Source organism: Myiozetetes cayanensis, unplaced genomic scaffold (assembly GCF_022539395.1).
Source record: "Myiozetetes cayanensis isolate MyiCay16 unplaced genomic scaffold, myiCay2020 scf12, whole genome shotgun sequence".
Classification (NCBI taxonomy): Eukaryota; Metazoa; Chordata; class Aves; order Passeriformes; family Tyrannidae; genus Myiozetetes; species Myiozetetes cayanensis.
In genome coordinates, this window is record NW_026086826.1 from 15,817,556 (window position 1) to 15,829,961 (window position 12,406).

The 12,406-nt window shown below is 38.3% G+C and overlaps 1 long non-coding RNA gene across 1 annotated transcript; it reads left to right on the forward strand.

The window, feature by feature from the left end:
* Window positions 1-480: 480 nt before the first annotated feature.
* On the forward strand, window positions 481-1,642 carry LOC126635822 (uncharacterized). Its single transcript, XR_007627807.1, has 3 exons — window positions 481-571; window positions 884-1,099; window positions 1,500-1,642. It is a non-coding gene; the product is annotated as an uncharacterized LOC126635822 (long non-coding RNA).
* Window positions 1,643-12,406: the final 10,764 nt, after the last annotated feature.

The following is a 12,406-nucleotide window of genomic DNA, read 5'->3' on the forward strand; positions in this document are numbered from 1 at the left end:
AATAATGTCAACCATGTGCTTAAGTTCTTCTCTCCGTTATACACATTCGCTTTCAAATTGTTTTGTCATTTTAGCATAAACTGTACCACTTGCTTTCATCTGAGAAACACAAGCTTAGCATAGTTCTGTGCAGAAATCAAAGATGAGCATGGAAAAAAGGCCCCTCTTTGCCTATTGAATCATTGATCAGACAAGCACAGGAGATATTTGCATGGATCCTTAGTAGTTAGGTCTCAGTAGCTGCCTTAGATAATTGTTGGAAGGAAAAGAAGAAAAGAGCATCAAACTTAGATATTTCATCCATCTGTTTTTCCAATAATGGCAGGCCTTACAGGTTGCCCTCTCGCATCTATCCTTCTTCAAGCACAAAGGAGTAACCTGATAATGGTGTTGTTACTGTTAAGCCCTTTGAAGCATTGACTTTAAATCAGGAACAAGAGGTCATGAAATAGACTGCCTTTCCTTGTTAACAGATGTTGAGGTGGAATTATCTGGCCAGGCCAGGAGGATATTGAGGAGGAGAGGGCGAAGGAAAGCAAAGGTTCAGAAGTGCCATCAAAACTGAATTGCGGTAGGACTGATTTCACACTGTATTATTCTCTCCTCAGAAAGCCATTTGACTGAATTTGAAAATACATGTGCAAATACTATGAACTGTAAAAGTTTTAGAAAGTTTTCACAGGGATTAGGCTATGGTCAGTCCCTGTCTGTTAGTTGGAACTATAGTGTTGCCACTTTCCTATGTCGCTGAGGGCTCATCCATCCCATTCAGTTTTTTGGGATGTGTCCATCCCTATCTCGATTTCTTATCCTGTATCTCTGACACTTTTGCTCATCTCTTTCAGTGTTTCCAGCTCATTCTGTTCTCTTTTCTCTGTTCCAGTCTTCCTGTACAGGTGCATGGAACTTTCTGTGCAGCAGAGGCCCACATCACAACCAAAGCATGTGAGGATAACTGCCTCTACAAGAAGAACATGAGCTCTTTTCCCTCCTCACTGATCATCCTGTGTGCTCCCCTCAGGACTCATGACAGTTCAGTGGAGAAGAGCTCGTGAGTATGGCCAGCAAAGCAAAGGAGATTTACTTGAGAAAGAGCTAGGTGAGAAAGTCATCCTTGCTTGTGGGCTTATGATCCTCACAAATAGCTTTAGTACAAAAGCAGAAGCAACACAGTTTTCTGTTAAGAAGTCTAGATGGTCAGATGAGTTTAAAAAAGAGGAAGGAAATCTCTCTAGGTCGGATAAGTGAAAACAAAGCGGGGACATAGTAATGTACAATCACAGCTCTTCCTCAGTGTGGCAGCAGCATCTGTTAAAAAATGCAGGACACTTAAACCTGTCGAGAAACTCTGAAACCCAGGTTGAGCTGCAAACCTGGGCTGTATCAAAGAGGTGATGGCTTCAGTCAGTTGAGATAAAGTTTCCTACTAAGTGCTGAAGTACCAGTGGCTGTGCACTCTGGTTTCTTTCCCTTCTTTCTTTCCTCTGCTTTTTCTGCAGTGCTTCCCAGCTATGTTAAAACTAATGCTTGGTTCTCTTGGGTGCCGTTGACTTTGATCGGTGTTATAAGCCACCTGGTGATGGGCTGCAGTAGAAAAAGCAGTTGCCACTGGAGGTGAACACAAGGTGAGCTAAAAACTGAACAAAAATATGGCATTGTTCTTTTTAAACTGCAAATTCAAGTCAAAGGTGTGAACACCATAACCTTCAAATAATAAATGTGCAGACAAATCTTTCAGATGCACTCTGAGAGCTATTTTGGAAGACATAACTACAAGCCTCTTGAGTTAGATGTAGTGATTGCATAGATGTGGGCTGCCCCAGCAAAATGTCTTTTCATAACCAAGGCAGAGGATTTTGTTAAGAGAGCATTCATTAAGTTATCTTTTCGCTGCCTCTGTTAGTTAATTTTGCTTTTTGAGGCTCTCCTAATGTCTCAGCTCAAAGGAGAGTACATCAAGAAGAATTTTCAGTTCTTCCTATGGAATGTACTTTTGGTGGACGTTTTCTCTCTTTATTTGAACAGAAATTAAGAAGCTCATTTCTGTCTGGTATAAGTTGGGTGGCAGAGGTTAAGTTGGGAGAGAAGGAACTCCAAAGGAAACAACACCCTCTTCATAATAACCATTAGCCAAAGAGGCTCAGCTATTACTGGTACAAAGAATCTCAGCTGGTTAAACTGCCTGCATTTCTCTCTGAAGTTAACAGTAGAATAGCCAAGTAGAATTCATTCCCCAGATGTTACAAGTGCTCTGAAATATGTTTGAAACTATCTAAATACTTTACACTTCTTATAAATTCATATCTTGATCCCAGAAGAGGATCCAGTGTGCTCACCATGGACTAATAAACATTTAGAAAAGTTAAATTACTTAGAGATATTTAAGTATCACACAAATATGTGTAAAGTGTAGACACTCTCCAGCATAAAACCGAACCTGCAAAGATCTTTGTCTATTTAATTGCATTTTGGTTCACCCATTTAATAAAGAGGATTATTTTTTAACCTCTCCAGTTCCAAACAGAACTTCAGATTCTATTACAACAGAGTGGAGTAAGAGAAAGCTTAAACCAAGGGCATTTAGTCACCTGCAGAGTGAGAGAGATTGAAAAGGAAAATGGATTTACTGCCTTCCATATCAGTTTGCAGGCAATTTGTGTTTGAATTCCTCTTAAATCAATTTCTGCATAATATTAGTGATCTGAAATGATGCAAAATGGTATTGGAGCACAGCCTCCTTTTGCAACACAGAGAAATTCTCTCCTTGAGTCCTTGTTATTCTTCTAGTCATCTGTTTTCCTTTCATTTATTCTTTCATGATGTGCTGTGCCTTCTGACGAGTGAAACGTGAACGGGAAGTGGGAAGGAGCAAGCTTTGTCTCCACTGCCAGTGCGCTTCATACATTTGTGAAGAAGCAGACCTGCATCAGAAAACCAACCGAAAGCCACGGAGTTACCTCTCTAAAAAATGTAATGGACTGTACTGAAAGCCTAACTTTGACTGATGTGAGGTTTGGGACTTTATCCAGGTAAGAATTCATGCAGCAATGAGCACAGATAAGGCAGATGACCCAGAGTAGGGCCAAACTGTTTACCAGCAGATGTGTTTTTGAAAATCTTCCTTAACTGGTCATGGCAGCGGAAAATACCCTGCTGTTAAACGCATCTGCAATCCGCTGCGCTCCCAATCCACCTACAAAAATTCTGACCTTTAAAGAAATGATGGAGAAGCTGGTGATTTTTTCCATGGCATTGAAGCTCAGTCTATTTTAGGCTCCAAGGCAATTGCAGCCCTTTTTGCTCCCTATTTCACATCACTTTTAAGTCTTGTTCTGGCCACTATGAACCCTTCAGCACTTCTCCCTGTGCAATCACTCGAGTCAAGATCTGTGATTTGTGATTTGCAGATGACATGTACATTTCTTGGCTGATGGCTGTTAAAGCAGTTTGCAAACCTAAGGCAATAAAGTGCAGGGATGCAGTTGGAGCTTTCTATTGCCACACTAAATTGCCATTCTCATGCAAATGAATAACAAGTTTCTCTAAGATTGAAAATGAAATGTTATAAATTTCTGCATTAATATTTTAAGGAAATGATTTTGTCCGTTACCACTATATACCTTCAGTAGAACATCATATTTAACTAGTCTGTGTATCAAAAACAGTGATGCAACTTGCTGTATAGAAAAAGAAAAAATGAGCTGTTTCTGCATTCATCAAATCTAGGTCCTTTAATCCCCTCAGTGTGGAAATCAATTTATTACTGCGCTGTAGAACACAGTAACAGTTCATAAAGTGTTAACACAATTATTTATACATTTCTGATCATCTTTCATTTAAATATTTATAAAATACATACTGGGAAGTTTGTACCTTTTAGAAAACTCGGTTTCTATGTCATTTTCTTAAAATATTCACTTCTCTAAAAGATATCTAAAAAGAAAACCTGCTGGATTTTGTTTTAAGTGACACTATAAATGTACAAACAAAATGTAATCTTAAACAGAAAATAATATGATTACCATCAGAAGGATTTCTGTGGTTTGTTGTTCAGAGAGCAGGAAACACAAAATCATTGTTTCAAACACTCAGTCCTGGCTTGCAAAAAACCAAATGTATTGAAGTGCCTCAGTCTTAATGTGCATCCTAAAGTCTACATATTGTATAAATTCCTAATCCTGTCAAAATGTAAGTCTGAAGATTAGCAGAATGTATAATAAATGATTTCATGTCATTACACATAAAAATAGTATTGCTAAATCAAGTGTGGCCCTTTATAAATGTAAAAAAGCCCAACTTAAGTAGATTTGTGCTTTATAATTCTATAGCTCTGAGGAGAAAAAAGCAAGGTTGACTAAAACAGATTTCCCATTTCTCTGATATAAATCAGTTTGTCTTCACACACATGCAAAAAGACACTGGCATAGATTTCTTTAGCAAATAACTTAATATTTATTGAGATTTCTTGTACATTTAATTATTAATGTCAGCAGTGTTACAGTATTTCTATGAGGTTGCTCTTACTGACCCTGTACCTGTTGGGTTTTTCCCCCCCCTCATATTATTTCCTCCACAAGCATGAAGACGTAACACTTACCAATTATTTTGTGTGACAGAGTCAAAAAGACTTATGGTCACTAGGTCTCTTATTTTCAGCATTTTAGGCCTTGACTGACTGTTGTCCTACAAAATACTGCTTATTTTAGTCATGTTATAGTTAGTTCATTTGGTACATTAATGATAAACATTTTCAGAACTACCTTTTCTCAGTGTATTAAAATGAGTCTTGTAGAAATGTTCAGTGAAGCCAGAAGAAAATGTAAACCACGTGTACAGTTCTTTGTTCATCAGTAGATATAACCTAGACACAGTAGTGGTACTGTTACAAGGTGTGGTGGTTTGGACTGTTAAGGTAGAATATTACAGGCACCTATACAAAAGATCTTTTATTATATTTATCCTTTCCCCTTAATGAGATAAAATAACTAGAATAACAGAAAAAGGTCAAATTACAAACTTGTTCTGTTGTATATATATTATAAATCTGAGGAATGTTAGAAATAATGCATGAACACCTTCCTCTTACTGAGTTGTGACACTTTTGCATGATTTAAAATGGAAAATAAGTCAATAATCATCATGTTGGTGGAAAAATTGTTTTTAGATGATCTTTTTCCTCCTGCACCTTTTAAAAGCCAGACAACCAGAGAACTCAGAGTGACTGAAGTCAGTAGACAGCTGCAAGATGCAACACAATTGAGCTCAGTAGTAAAACTCTCACCGACTTCAATAGAGGCAAATTTCTCCCCAACATTTTCAAAGGTGCCTGGAGGGTGTGCATCACCAACTTAAGGAATTTTAAGGAGATATTTCACGCTGATTGAAAATCATATTTTTGAGATATTTCTTACCCAGACTCTGAGATGTAAAAATAGCTCTTATAACGAGCACTAAAATAGGGCATCTCCTGTTTCTTAATGATGAAAATAGCTCTGATACACCTTTTGTGATCAACTGGCATGTTGGACCAGTTTTGCACATACTTAAGTGTACTGATCCAGATTCTGAGGGTCTGATATGCACAGCAACCCTCCAGTCATCAAGGACAGCAGGAGTTCTGCTAGAGTCAAACCCTCAGGACTAGACATAGAATCTACTCATAGGCTCATTATTTCTTTCACTTGAAGAACTAAAAATGACCAAAAGAACTGACTATAATTTATAGAAGGAAATTAAATGTCCTGGTAATCTAAGTCTTCAATTAAATCGGGAGCATATCGAGCATTGACTGTCTTGGACAGAGACTATTAACACATTTATTGGGCAAGACTGTCTCCGGGTCTGACACATATAGGCACTGGGAGAGGGAGTACTGAAGGCTGAGTTTAAAACCACAACACTGTAATCTGTCATTATTTTCTCTCTTTTTAAATTCACTAGTAGACTCAAGAGTCAGGTCTCTTCCTTTGTGCATGCCAAGGAGCTTCTTCCTAATGCCGGTTTTGGGGAAGGAACACATCTGCTTCTCATCTGCTGTCTGGGAACAAAAGCACGAACCAGCCCGATACCCTCCCTCACACACACCTCTCCAAAGATCCCCAGACCCTCCATGCACAGAACAGCACAACTCCAGCAATTCAGAGGGCAGAAGAAGTTGAATCCCTAACTTGTAGAAATCCATTTTCAGCCCTTCTTCCACACTGCTGGCAGTGGGTGTTATACACTATTTCCTACAGTGCAAAGGGAGGCAAAGAGTAGGGTATAGGACTGGTATGCTTGGTACAGGTAACACTATACTACTCCATAATTTGTTATCCCAGGAACTTGTTATCCCAGGAATTCCTTGTGTTTCAAATTGTGGTGTGGCTGTGGGAGCTGTGTGGTGCTCTTGAACAGGTGTTCAGCAAGAAAAGAAAAACACGTGTGTATCAACCTATACTCCTGGTCAGCTTCAGACAGTTGATTCTTTTTGTACCTCCAGTGAACAAGTTGTCAGGGAGCTTAAATGAGCTTGTGAGAGGGATCCAGATCTTAAAGTAAATATGTCACCTATGCTTTATCAGGGAAATAGGCAGGAGAATCCCCAGTGCCCCAGTTTCTGTTCCTTTAAGAAGGCCAACCTCTTTGGAAAAGGATCCAATGGCATGCTGAGGTCTATACTAAATGAGGGCACAATTTTTTCCCCCTAGTGTTTATTTGGAAAATGGCAGCCAAATCAAAATCTTATATGGGAAAGAAAGCATGTGAATAGTATTCAACTTGAGTAAGGGTAATAATCAAAAATTTTTTTTCCAATATTCTCAAAACTAAAAATTCCAGTGTTGGAAAGCATTTTCTAAAACAAATTTTCAAATACAGGCTTTAGAAAAACTAAACTTTAAAAAATCCAAAACAACTGAAAAAAAAAGGCAAGAACCATTTCAGAAATAACTGTTCTAGGTACTCTAAACAGAAGATTTCTTGATCTGGATAAATCTGTTTATTCGTTCAAGGTTTTGGTTTTGGTGTTTGTTTTTTTTTTTTCACAATAGAAACCAGACAATCTCTAAATACCACTGACTGTTCAAAACAAGTCCTCTCATGCCCCTTAACGGTAGGACCAGTGCCCTTGACCCTGTACTTACCAGCATAAGATTTAGGACTTTAACATAAGAGTACATGTGTATAATAGGCAAAGAAAACAGTTAAATCATTAAAAAGTGACAAATACTTTGGCTTTATACAGTCCAAGTGTCTTCATTAATGACCACTGAAGCCAACAAAGATAATCCCTCTTCAGGTGAATTTTGGATATGACTGTATATTTTTCCTTTGTTATAGGAAATGCTGCCATGTCACTAGTACCTCTGATGAGCAGAGTATAACAAGCAACGGATTCACCGGGAAAACACTTCCTATCTGTTAGAAAAAGATGACAGTTTTCAAATAGATGATACATGATTTAGGTTTGTTGGTGAGTTATGTTCACTGGGTTTCACATTAAATCTATCACTGAATACACATTTATCATGGTAACAAGAGAGCATCACTTAATAGAGCTGCTAATATTCCCTCTCAGGATATATCATGGTAAACATAATTTAAAAAAAAATATCTGCACTGCATCTTTAAGTATGTTGTATTCATTACAATATTCATTAAATAAGGAAATGAATAGCAATCAGAGAAAGCATGATGGATAAAGAAGGAATTGTAGCACTGAACAGTGATCTGGGGAATAGCTCTGATATGATGATTGTTTTCTTCCAGCATGCTCTTTAGTGTTGCCTTTTACCCCAGAAAAGCTTTCAGATCACAGCTGCTTCTATATTGATGAGTATGGGGAACAGAACAAACTCTAGCTGTGAATGTTCGATCAATCTTTATATAGGTAAAATTGTCACTCTCCAGCTGATTTATGTAATGATTTTAGTTTGTGCCAGGAAAGCCGTAACAAAAATCCACTCCTGTGCAATTAATTGTTTAAATCAAATACACATGCTTGCTGCACAGGATGCTTATGCCTAAATGTAGGAGACGAGACTATACTTCTTGAATAAATGATACAGAAACTGGTTGAAGTTTACTTTCTGCTATCTAGGGGCCATAGTTGCTTCTTGCCTTCTTCAAATGTAGTCTATTTAATCTCCTGGAGTGTAGGAAATTATGTTCAAAATCTCTGTGATCCTCTATCCATAGTAAGTTATGCAAGTAGTGACAAGTATACACCATAAATCTTGAGATTTTGTCGTTAATGTGTGGCTACAGACTGTTGATCAAGAGAGCCTGAAAGAAAAACATTATTTTCAGGTGTGAAAAACCATCACCTTTATCAAATAATTTCTCTTGCATTTCTCCCAAGGCATTGTACCCTATTTAAACTTGGTAGGTTAAGTTTGTAGCATTCATTATGACTGAAAATTTAGTTCACACAATCATGATGTTCTCCTTATTAAGTGTTACTGTTAAACAATATTAAAATAAGGACAATGTGATTGGCCTTTTGAAAGGTTCATCAGATATTTATTTCTTTGTCCTGTCTCTTAATTGTGTCTGCTTTTTAAGATTCTTATATGCTAGCTAATATTGCTGCTGTAAGCCTTATTTGCCATGTATTATCTGATTTATCTATGCATATCTTACAATTTACAGTTCTGCCTGGTGTGTATAATTGAAATGCTTATGGGCAATGTAAATGTCTTTTGACAGAGCTATGTCTTGAATTTTTGGTTGGTAGGTTTTCTTGAACCTCATAACAAATCAGAAATAAATTCTGGCAGATAATCTGGCAGTTTTACTGTACCTAGAAAAATACATTCTGTAAGAATCTTCACCCATGCCATTCTATGACTTATTAGATAGAATAAAAACAAGTTTCAGAAACTATAGCAGGAGCTACCCATAGTAAAAATGGCTGCTTCACCCACTAGTTCTCTCCCAATCCAATTCATTTTACTTAATACCTTCAGCCCTAGTTCATCACTACCCCTTGACAAATAGTCTCCAGCCTCCAAAATAACTGCTTTTTTGTTAGTAATTTTCAGTAGCCACTGTCGTGACACTGTGAAACACTGGACAAGGTATTGATCCAGCCATGCTTGCTGCTGGCAGTGGGTTCAGAGTCCTGAAGGGTTCCTTCAGTTAAACTTTGGGGAGACTCCACATTCAATATCGAGTGCAGGACTCTTGATGCACATAGTGTATGTGTGCAGTATGGAATGCTTTCCTACTACCCATGTCCAAAGAGAAAGGAGCACTTCAGGAGCTTTGGAACGTGCCAAGATTTTTACTGGATGTAGTCAAGTTCCTGCTGCATCCATGCCACCTTGCTGACCAGCAGAGCTGGCAGATACAAGAAAATTCTTTCTGCATCTGTCCAAAATGGGTAATGGTGAATGTGTGTTCAGAAATGTTTTTCCATCCTCTTGCTAGGGTTGAGTTGTCTCCATATTGCTTCTCACTGTGGGATGAACCTACTCAGCCCAGTGCAGTCCTGAATTATCATCAGGCAAACATTTGTTATTGGTGCAAGATCATTTACTTGGGTGAAAAATCTTTCCAAAGCACCGTGCTCGTTGTACTAATTGTGTTCTCTCCAACCAGATGGGGAATAAGCTGGACAGGAGCTGGGCAGCAGTTCAAGCAGGCACCAAGACTCCACTTTCGGGTGATAGTTTCTACGTTTAGAAGGCAGTTTGTTAATCATTATTCCTTTCCTCTCTGCATGCAAGTCGTTTTCAAGACACTGAGATGTCAAGGCTCAGATTTTCAGAGGCCTTGACTTCAGCAAGAGCTGCACTTCTCTTTACAACAGACTAACTGAAGGGAAAAAAATCCAAACCTGTAGGATGTGGGAGTCAGATCTTACTATGGAAAAAGGAAGAGACATTGATTCCCCCACTCCATTGGCCACAAAGCCTATTCTGGATAGAGGAATTGAGATGTTGTTGAGCTTTCATTTTAACAGACATGAGAGCATCAAAAGGTACTTTTTTTTTAATTTTAAGATTATGTAAGTGCTTGAGGGAGCAACACCAAAACCTGATGTAATTCTCCTGAAAGTCACTCTGATGCACTGGAAATGCCACATCTCCACTCCTGGAACCCAGGGCAATTTTCTGGGGAAAACAGAATAGTTTCCAAACTATTGACTTACCTGTAGGTCTAGGTCAATGTGTCATGATGGTTTTCAGCAAAAGGCTTGCAGTGGTTTTTAAAAACTGACAAATTATAAAGCTGTTTGTTGCAACTTGCGAGCCAGGAGGGTATGGGACATCAGCTGCCATGGAGGAAAGGTGATGTTAGAGTGAGTGGAAGTAGACTCTGATTGCAGGACTTCTTTGCTGAGATATGACAGCTATGGCAAAACCATTTACTGCCATCAAGAGGCAGCTATGAGAGAAGAATATGAAATATGCTGTTCCTTATCCAAGAAACATAGTGTCTCCCAATGAACAATTTATTATTTTCACCCTGTCCAGCACTATGGAAAGGTGCATCAGGGATCTGCCTTTCTCTGCTCTGAATAACTTAAGTCAGACTGCAACACGTGAAATAATTGAGCTGACCAGAATTTATAGCTCTAGGTGGAGTTTCTTCTTTTTGTTGGGTTTGTGAGTCATGACGATGAGAGTTACCACATGAGCATGGTGCAAAATGTACAGACTCATTTCTTTTTCACTTTTCATTTTCATGCTGCTTTATGACTCAGATCAGTTCTAGCATAGTCCAGCTCTCTTAGGCACGAGTTTCTACAATGATTAGGTATCATCTTTAAAAATTAGAGCAACAGACAGATCATGCAAGCCGTGCTCTTTCATTTTTTACTCTGATCTTCAGATAGTAAGTCCCGCATGGCTTTCAGAGAGGCCTGTCTTGTTTAATGTGGACTTTGTTGGGCTGTAATTTATTTTACTTAATTATTTATGGCTACATTATGTATATTAGCTGCACTTGTCTAAATAACAAGGGTTGCAATGGAAGACTGCCTGTTCAGCTGATTAATTCCTGTTACTTTCTACATTTCTTAAGGTAATTTTGTGATGAGTTTAGATTGCTGTTTGTTGTTCCTGGGCTTGTGTCTAGCAGGAACACTCTGGGACAACAGGAAGAATAGACACAGACAGAACTTAAATAAATGGACACATAATATTGGATCTGTTTTGCACTTGAAGATGATTTCAGAAGAATAGGGAAGTGTTTGAGAACTCGATGAATAAAAGATCACTCTAAACTAATTTTTTTTAGTTAAAACTGTACTCAAATCAATAACTCATTTTATTTCTTACAGTCATAAATTTGAGACTCTTGCAATTTTTTTATTCTATTTTTCATTCATGAAAATAAGACAGTGAGTAAATGGAAACTTACCCAGAAAAAACAAATAGATTGGAAGATTTGTTTCTTGTCTGACAGATCCTTTTGTCTGCTTTTTGCTACTTGCTAACAGCTCGCAGCCATAGCAGGCAACTAGCAGACCAAGTGCAGATTAACCATTTCAATATTTATTGATAGGAAAATACCCTGAGCACACTTTTAATGTGGGTTCCTTGGACATAAGGGCATCAATGGCTCTATAAAATGTAAATACACTCTTAATTACCTCAAGTGCCCCTCCTGCCCAAGTGGCTCTTTCAGTGAAACACATCTCACTGGTAATGAGCACAAATATTGCTAATGGACTATCAAGGGCATATTGTATAATCTTTTTTTCTTGGGTGCTACTCTGGTAGTATGTAGGGTTTGCTTCTTTTTCAGTTTAGGAAAGTTCTCATGGGGGCGGTTTCTACAGTATGGGAGCTCTTCCTAAATTAAGACCACCACAGTCTTATTCTGACTGTCCCTGTATTTTTTTGCAGTCTGTTTTGGGCTCTCAGTGTCAGTAAGAAGAGACAAATGTACTTTGAAATGTGTTATAGCTTTGAGGTTTTTTTCCCCAAGGAAATATTTCCCCAGAAATTCCTTTCATTTTCCTACTCCCCATTTCTGTTTCAGGAACAAGCTCCACTCCTGCTTTTTAGCCTCTCTTGGAATTATCATCTTGCACTACTCCATGGTCTGAGTTATTCATTCAGTTCTCTCACTTTCAGGTGGATGTTACATCCTGAAAACTTCTAGTAGGAGAAGCCCAAGCTCTGAGGGAGGAAACTTCTGGATTTGGAACAGCACCTGAATGAGGCCCTATGGTGAGGATATTAGCATGAGAGGAGTTGTAAGGTATGAGAACTGGAGTTGCAAATTTTTTTTCAGAACAATGGGAGGCTGCTTAGAGGCTGAAGAGTGAAAGGGGTATAATTTAATGGGCAGAGAAAAGGGCCATAGTGCCTTTTTTGAGAGTTGTAGTTGGAGAGAAATTGGTAAAAAGAAATTACCCCACACTGCTGCACATTGACTTAGAAACTGTGTACTGACATTTGAGAGTTGTGCG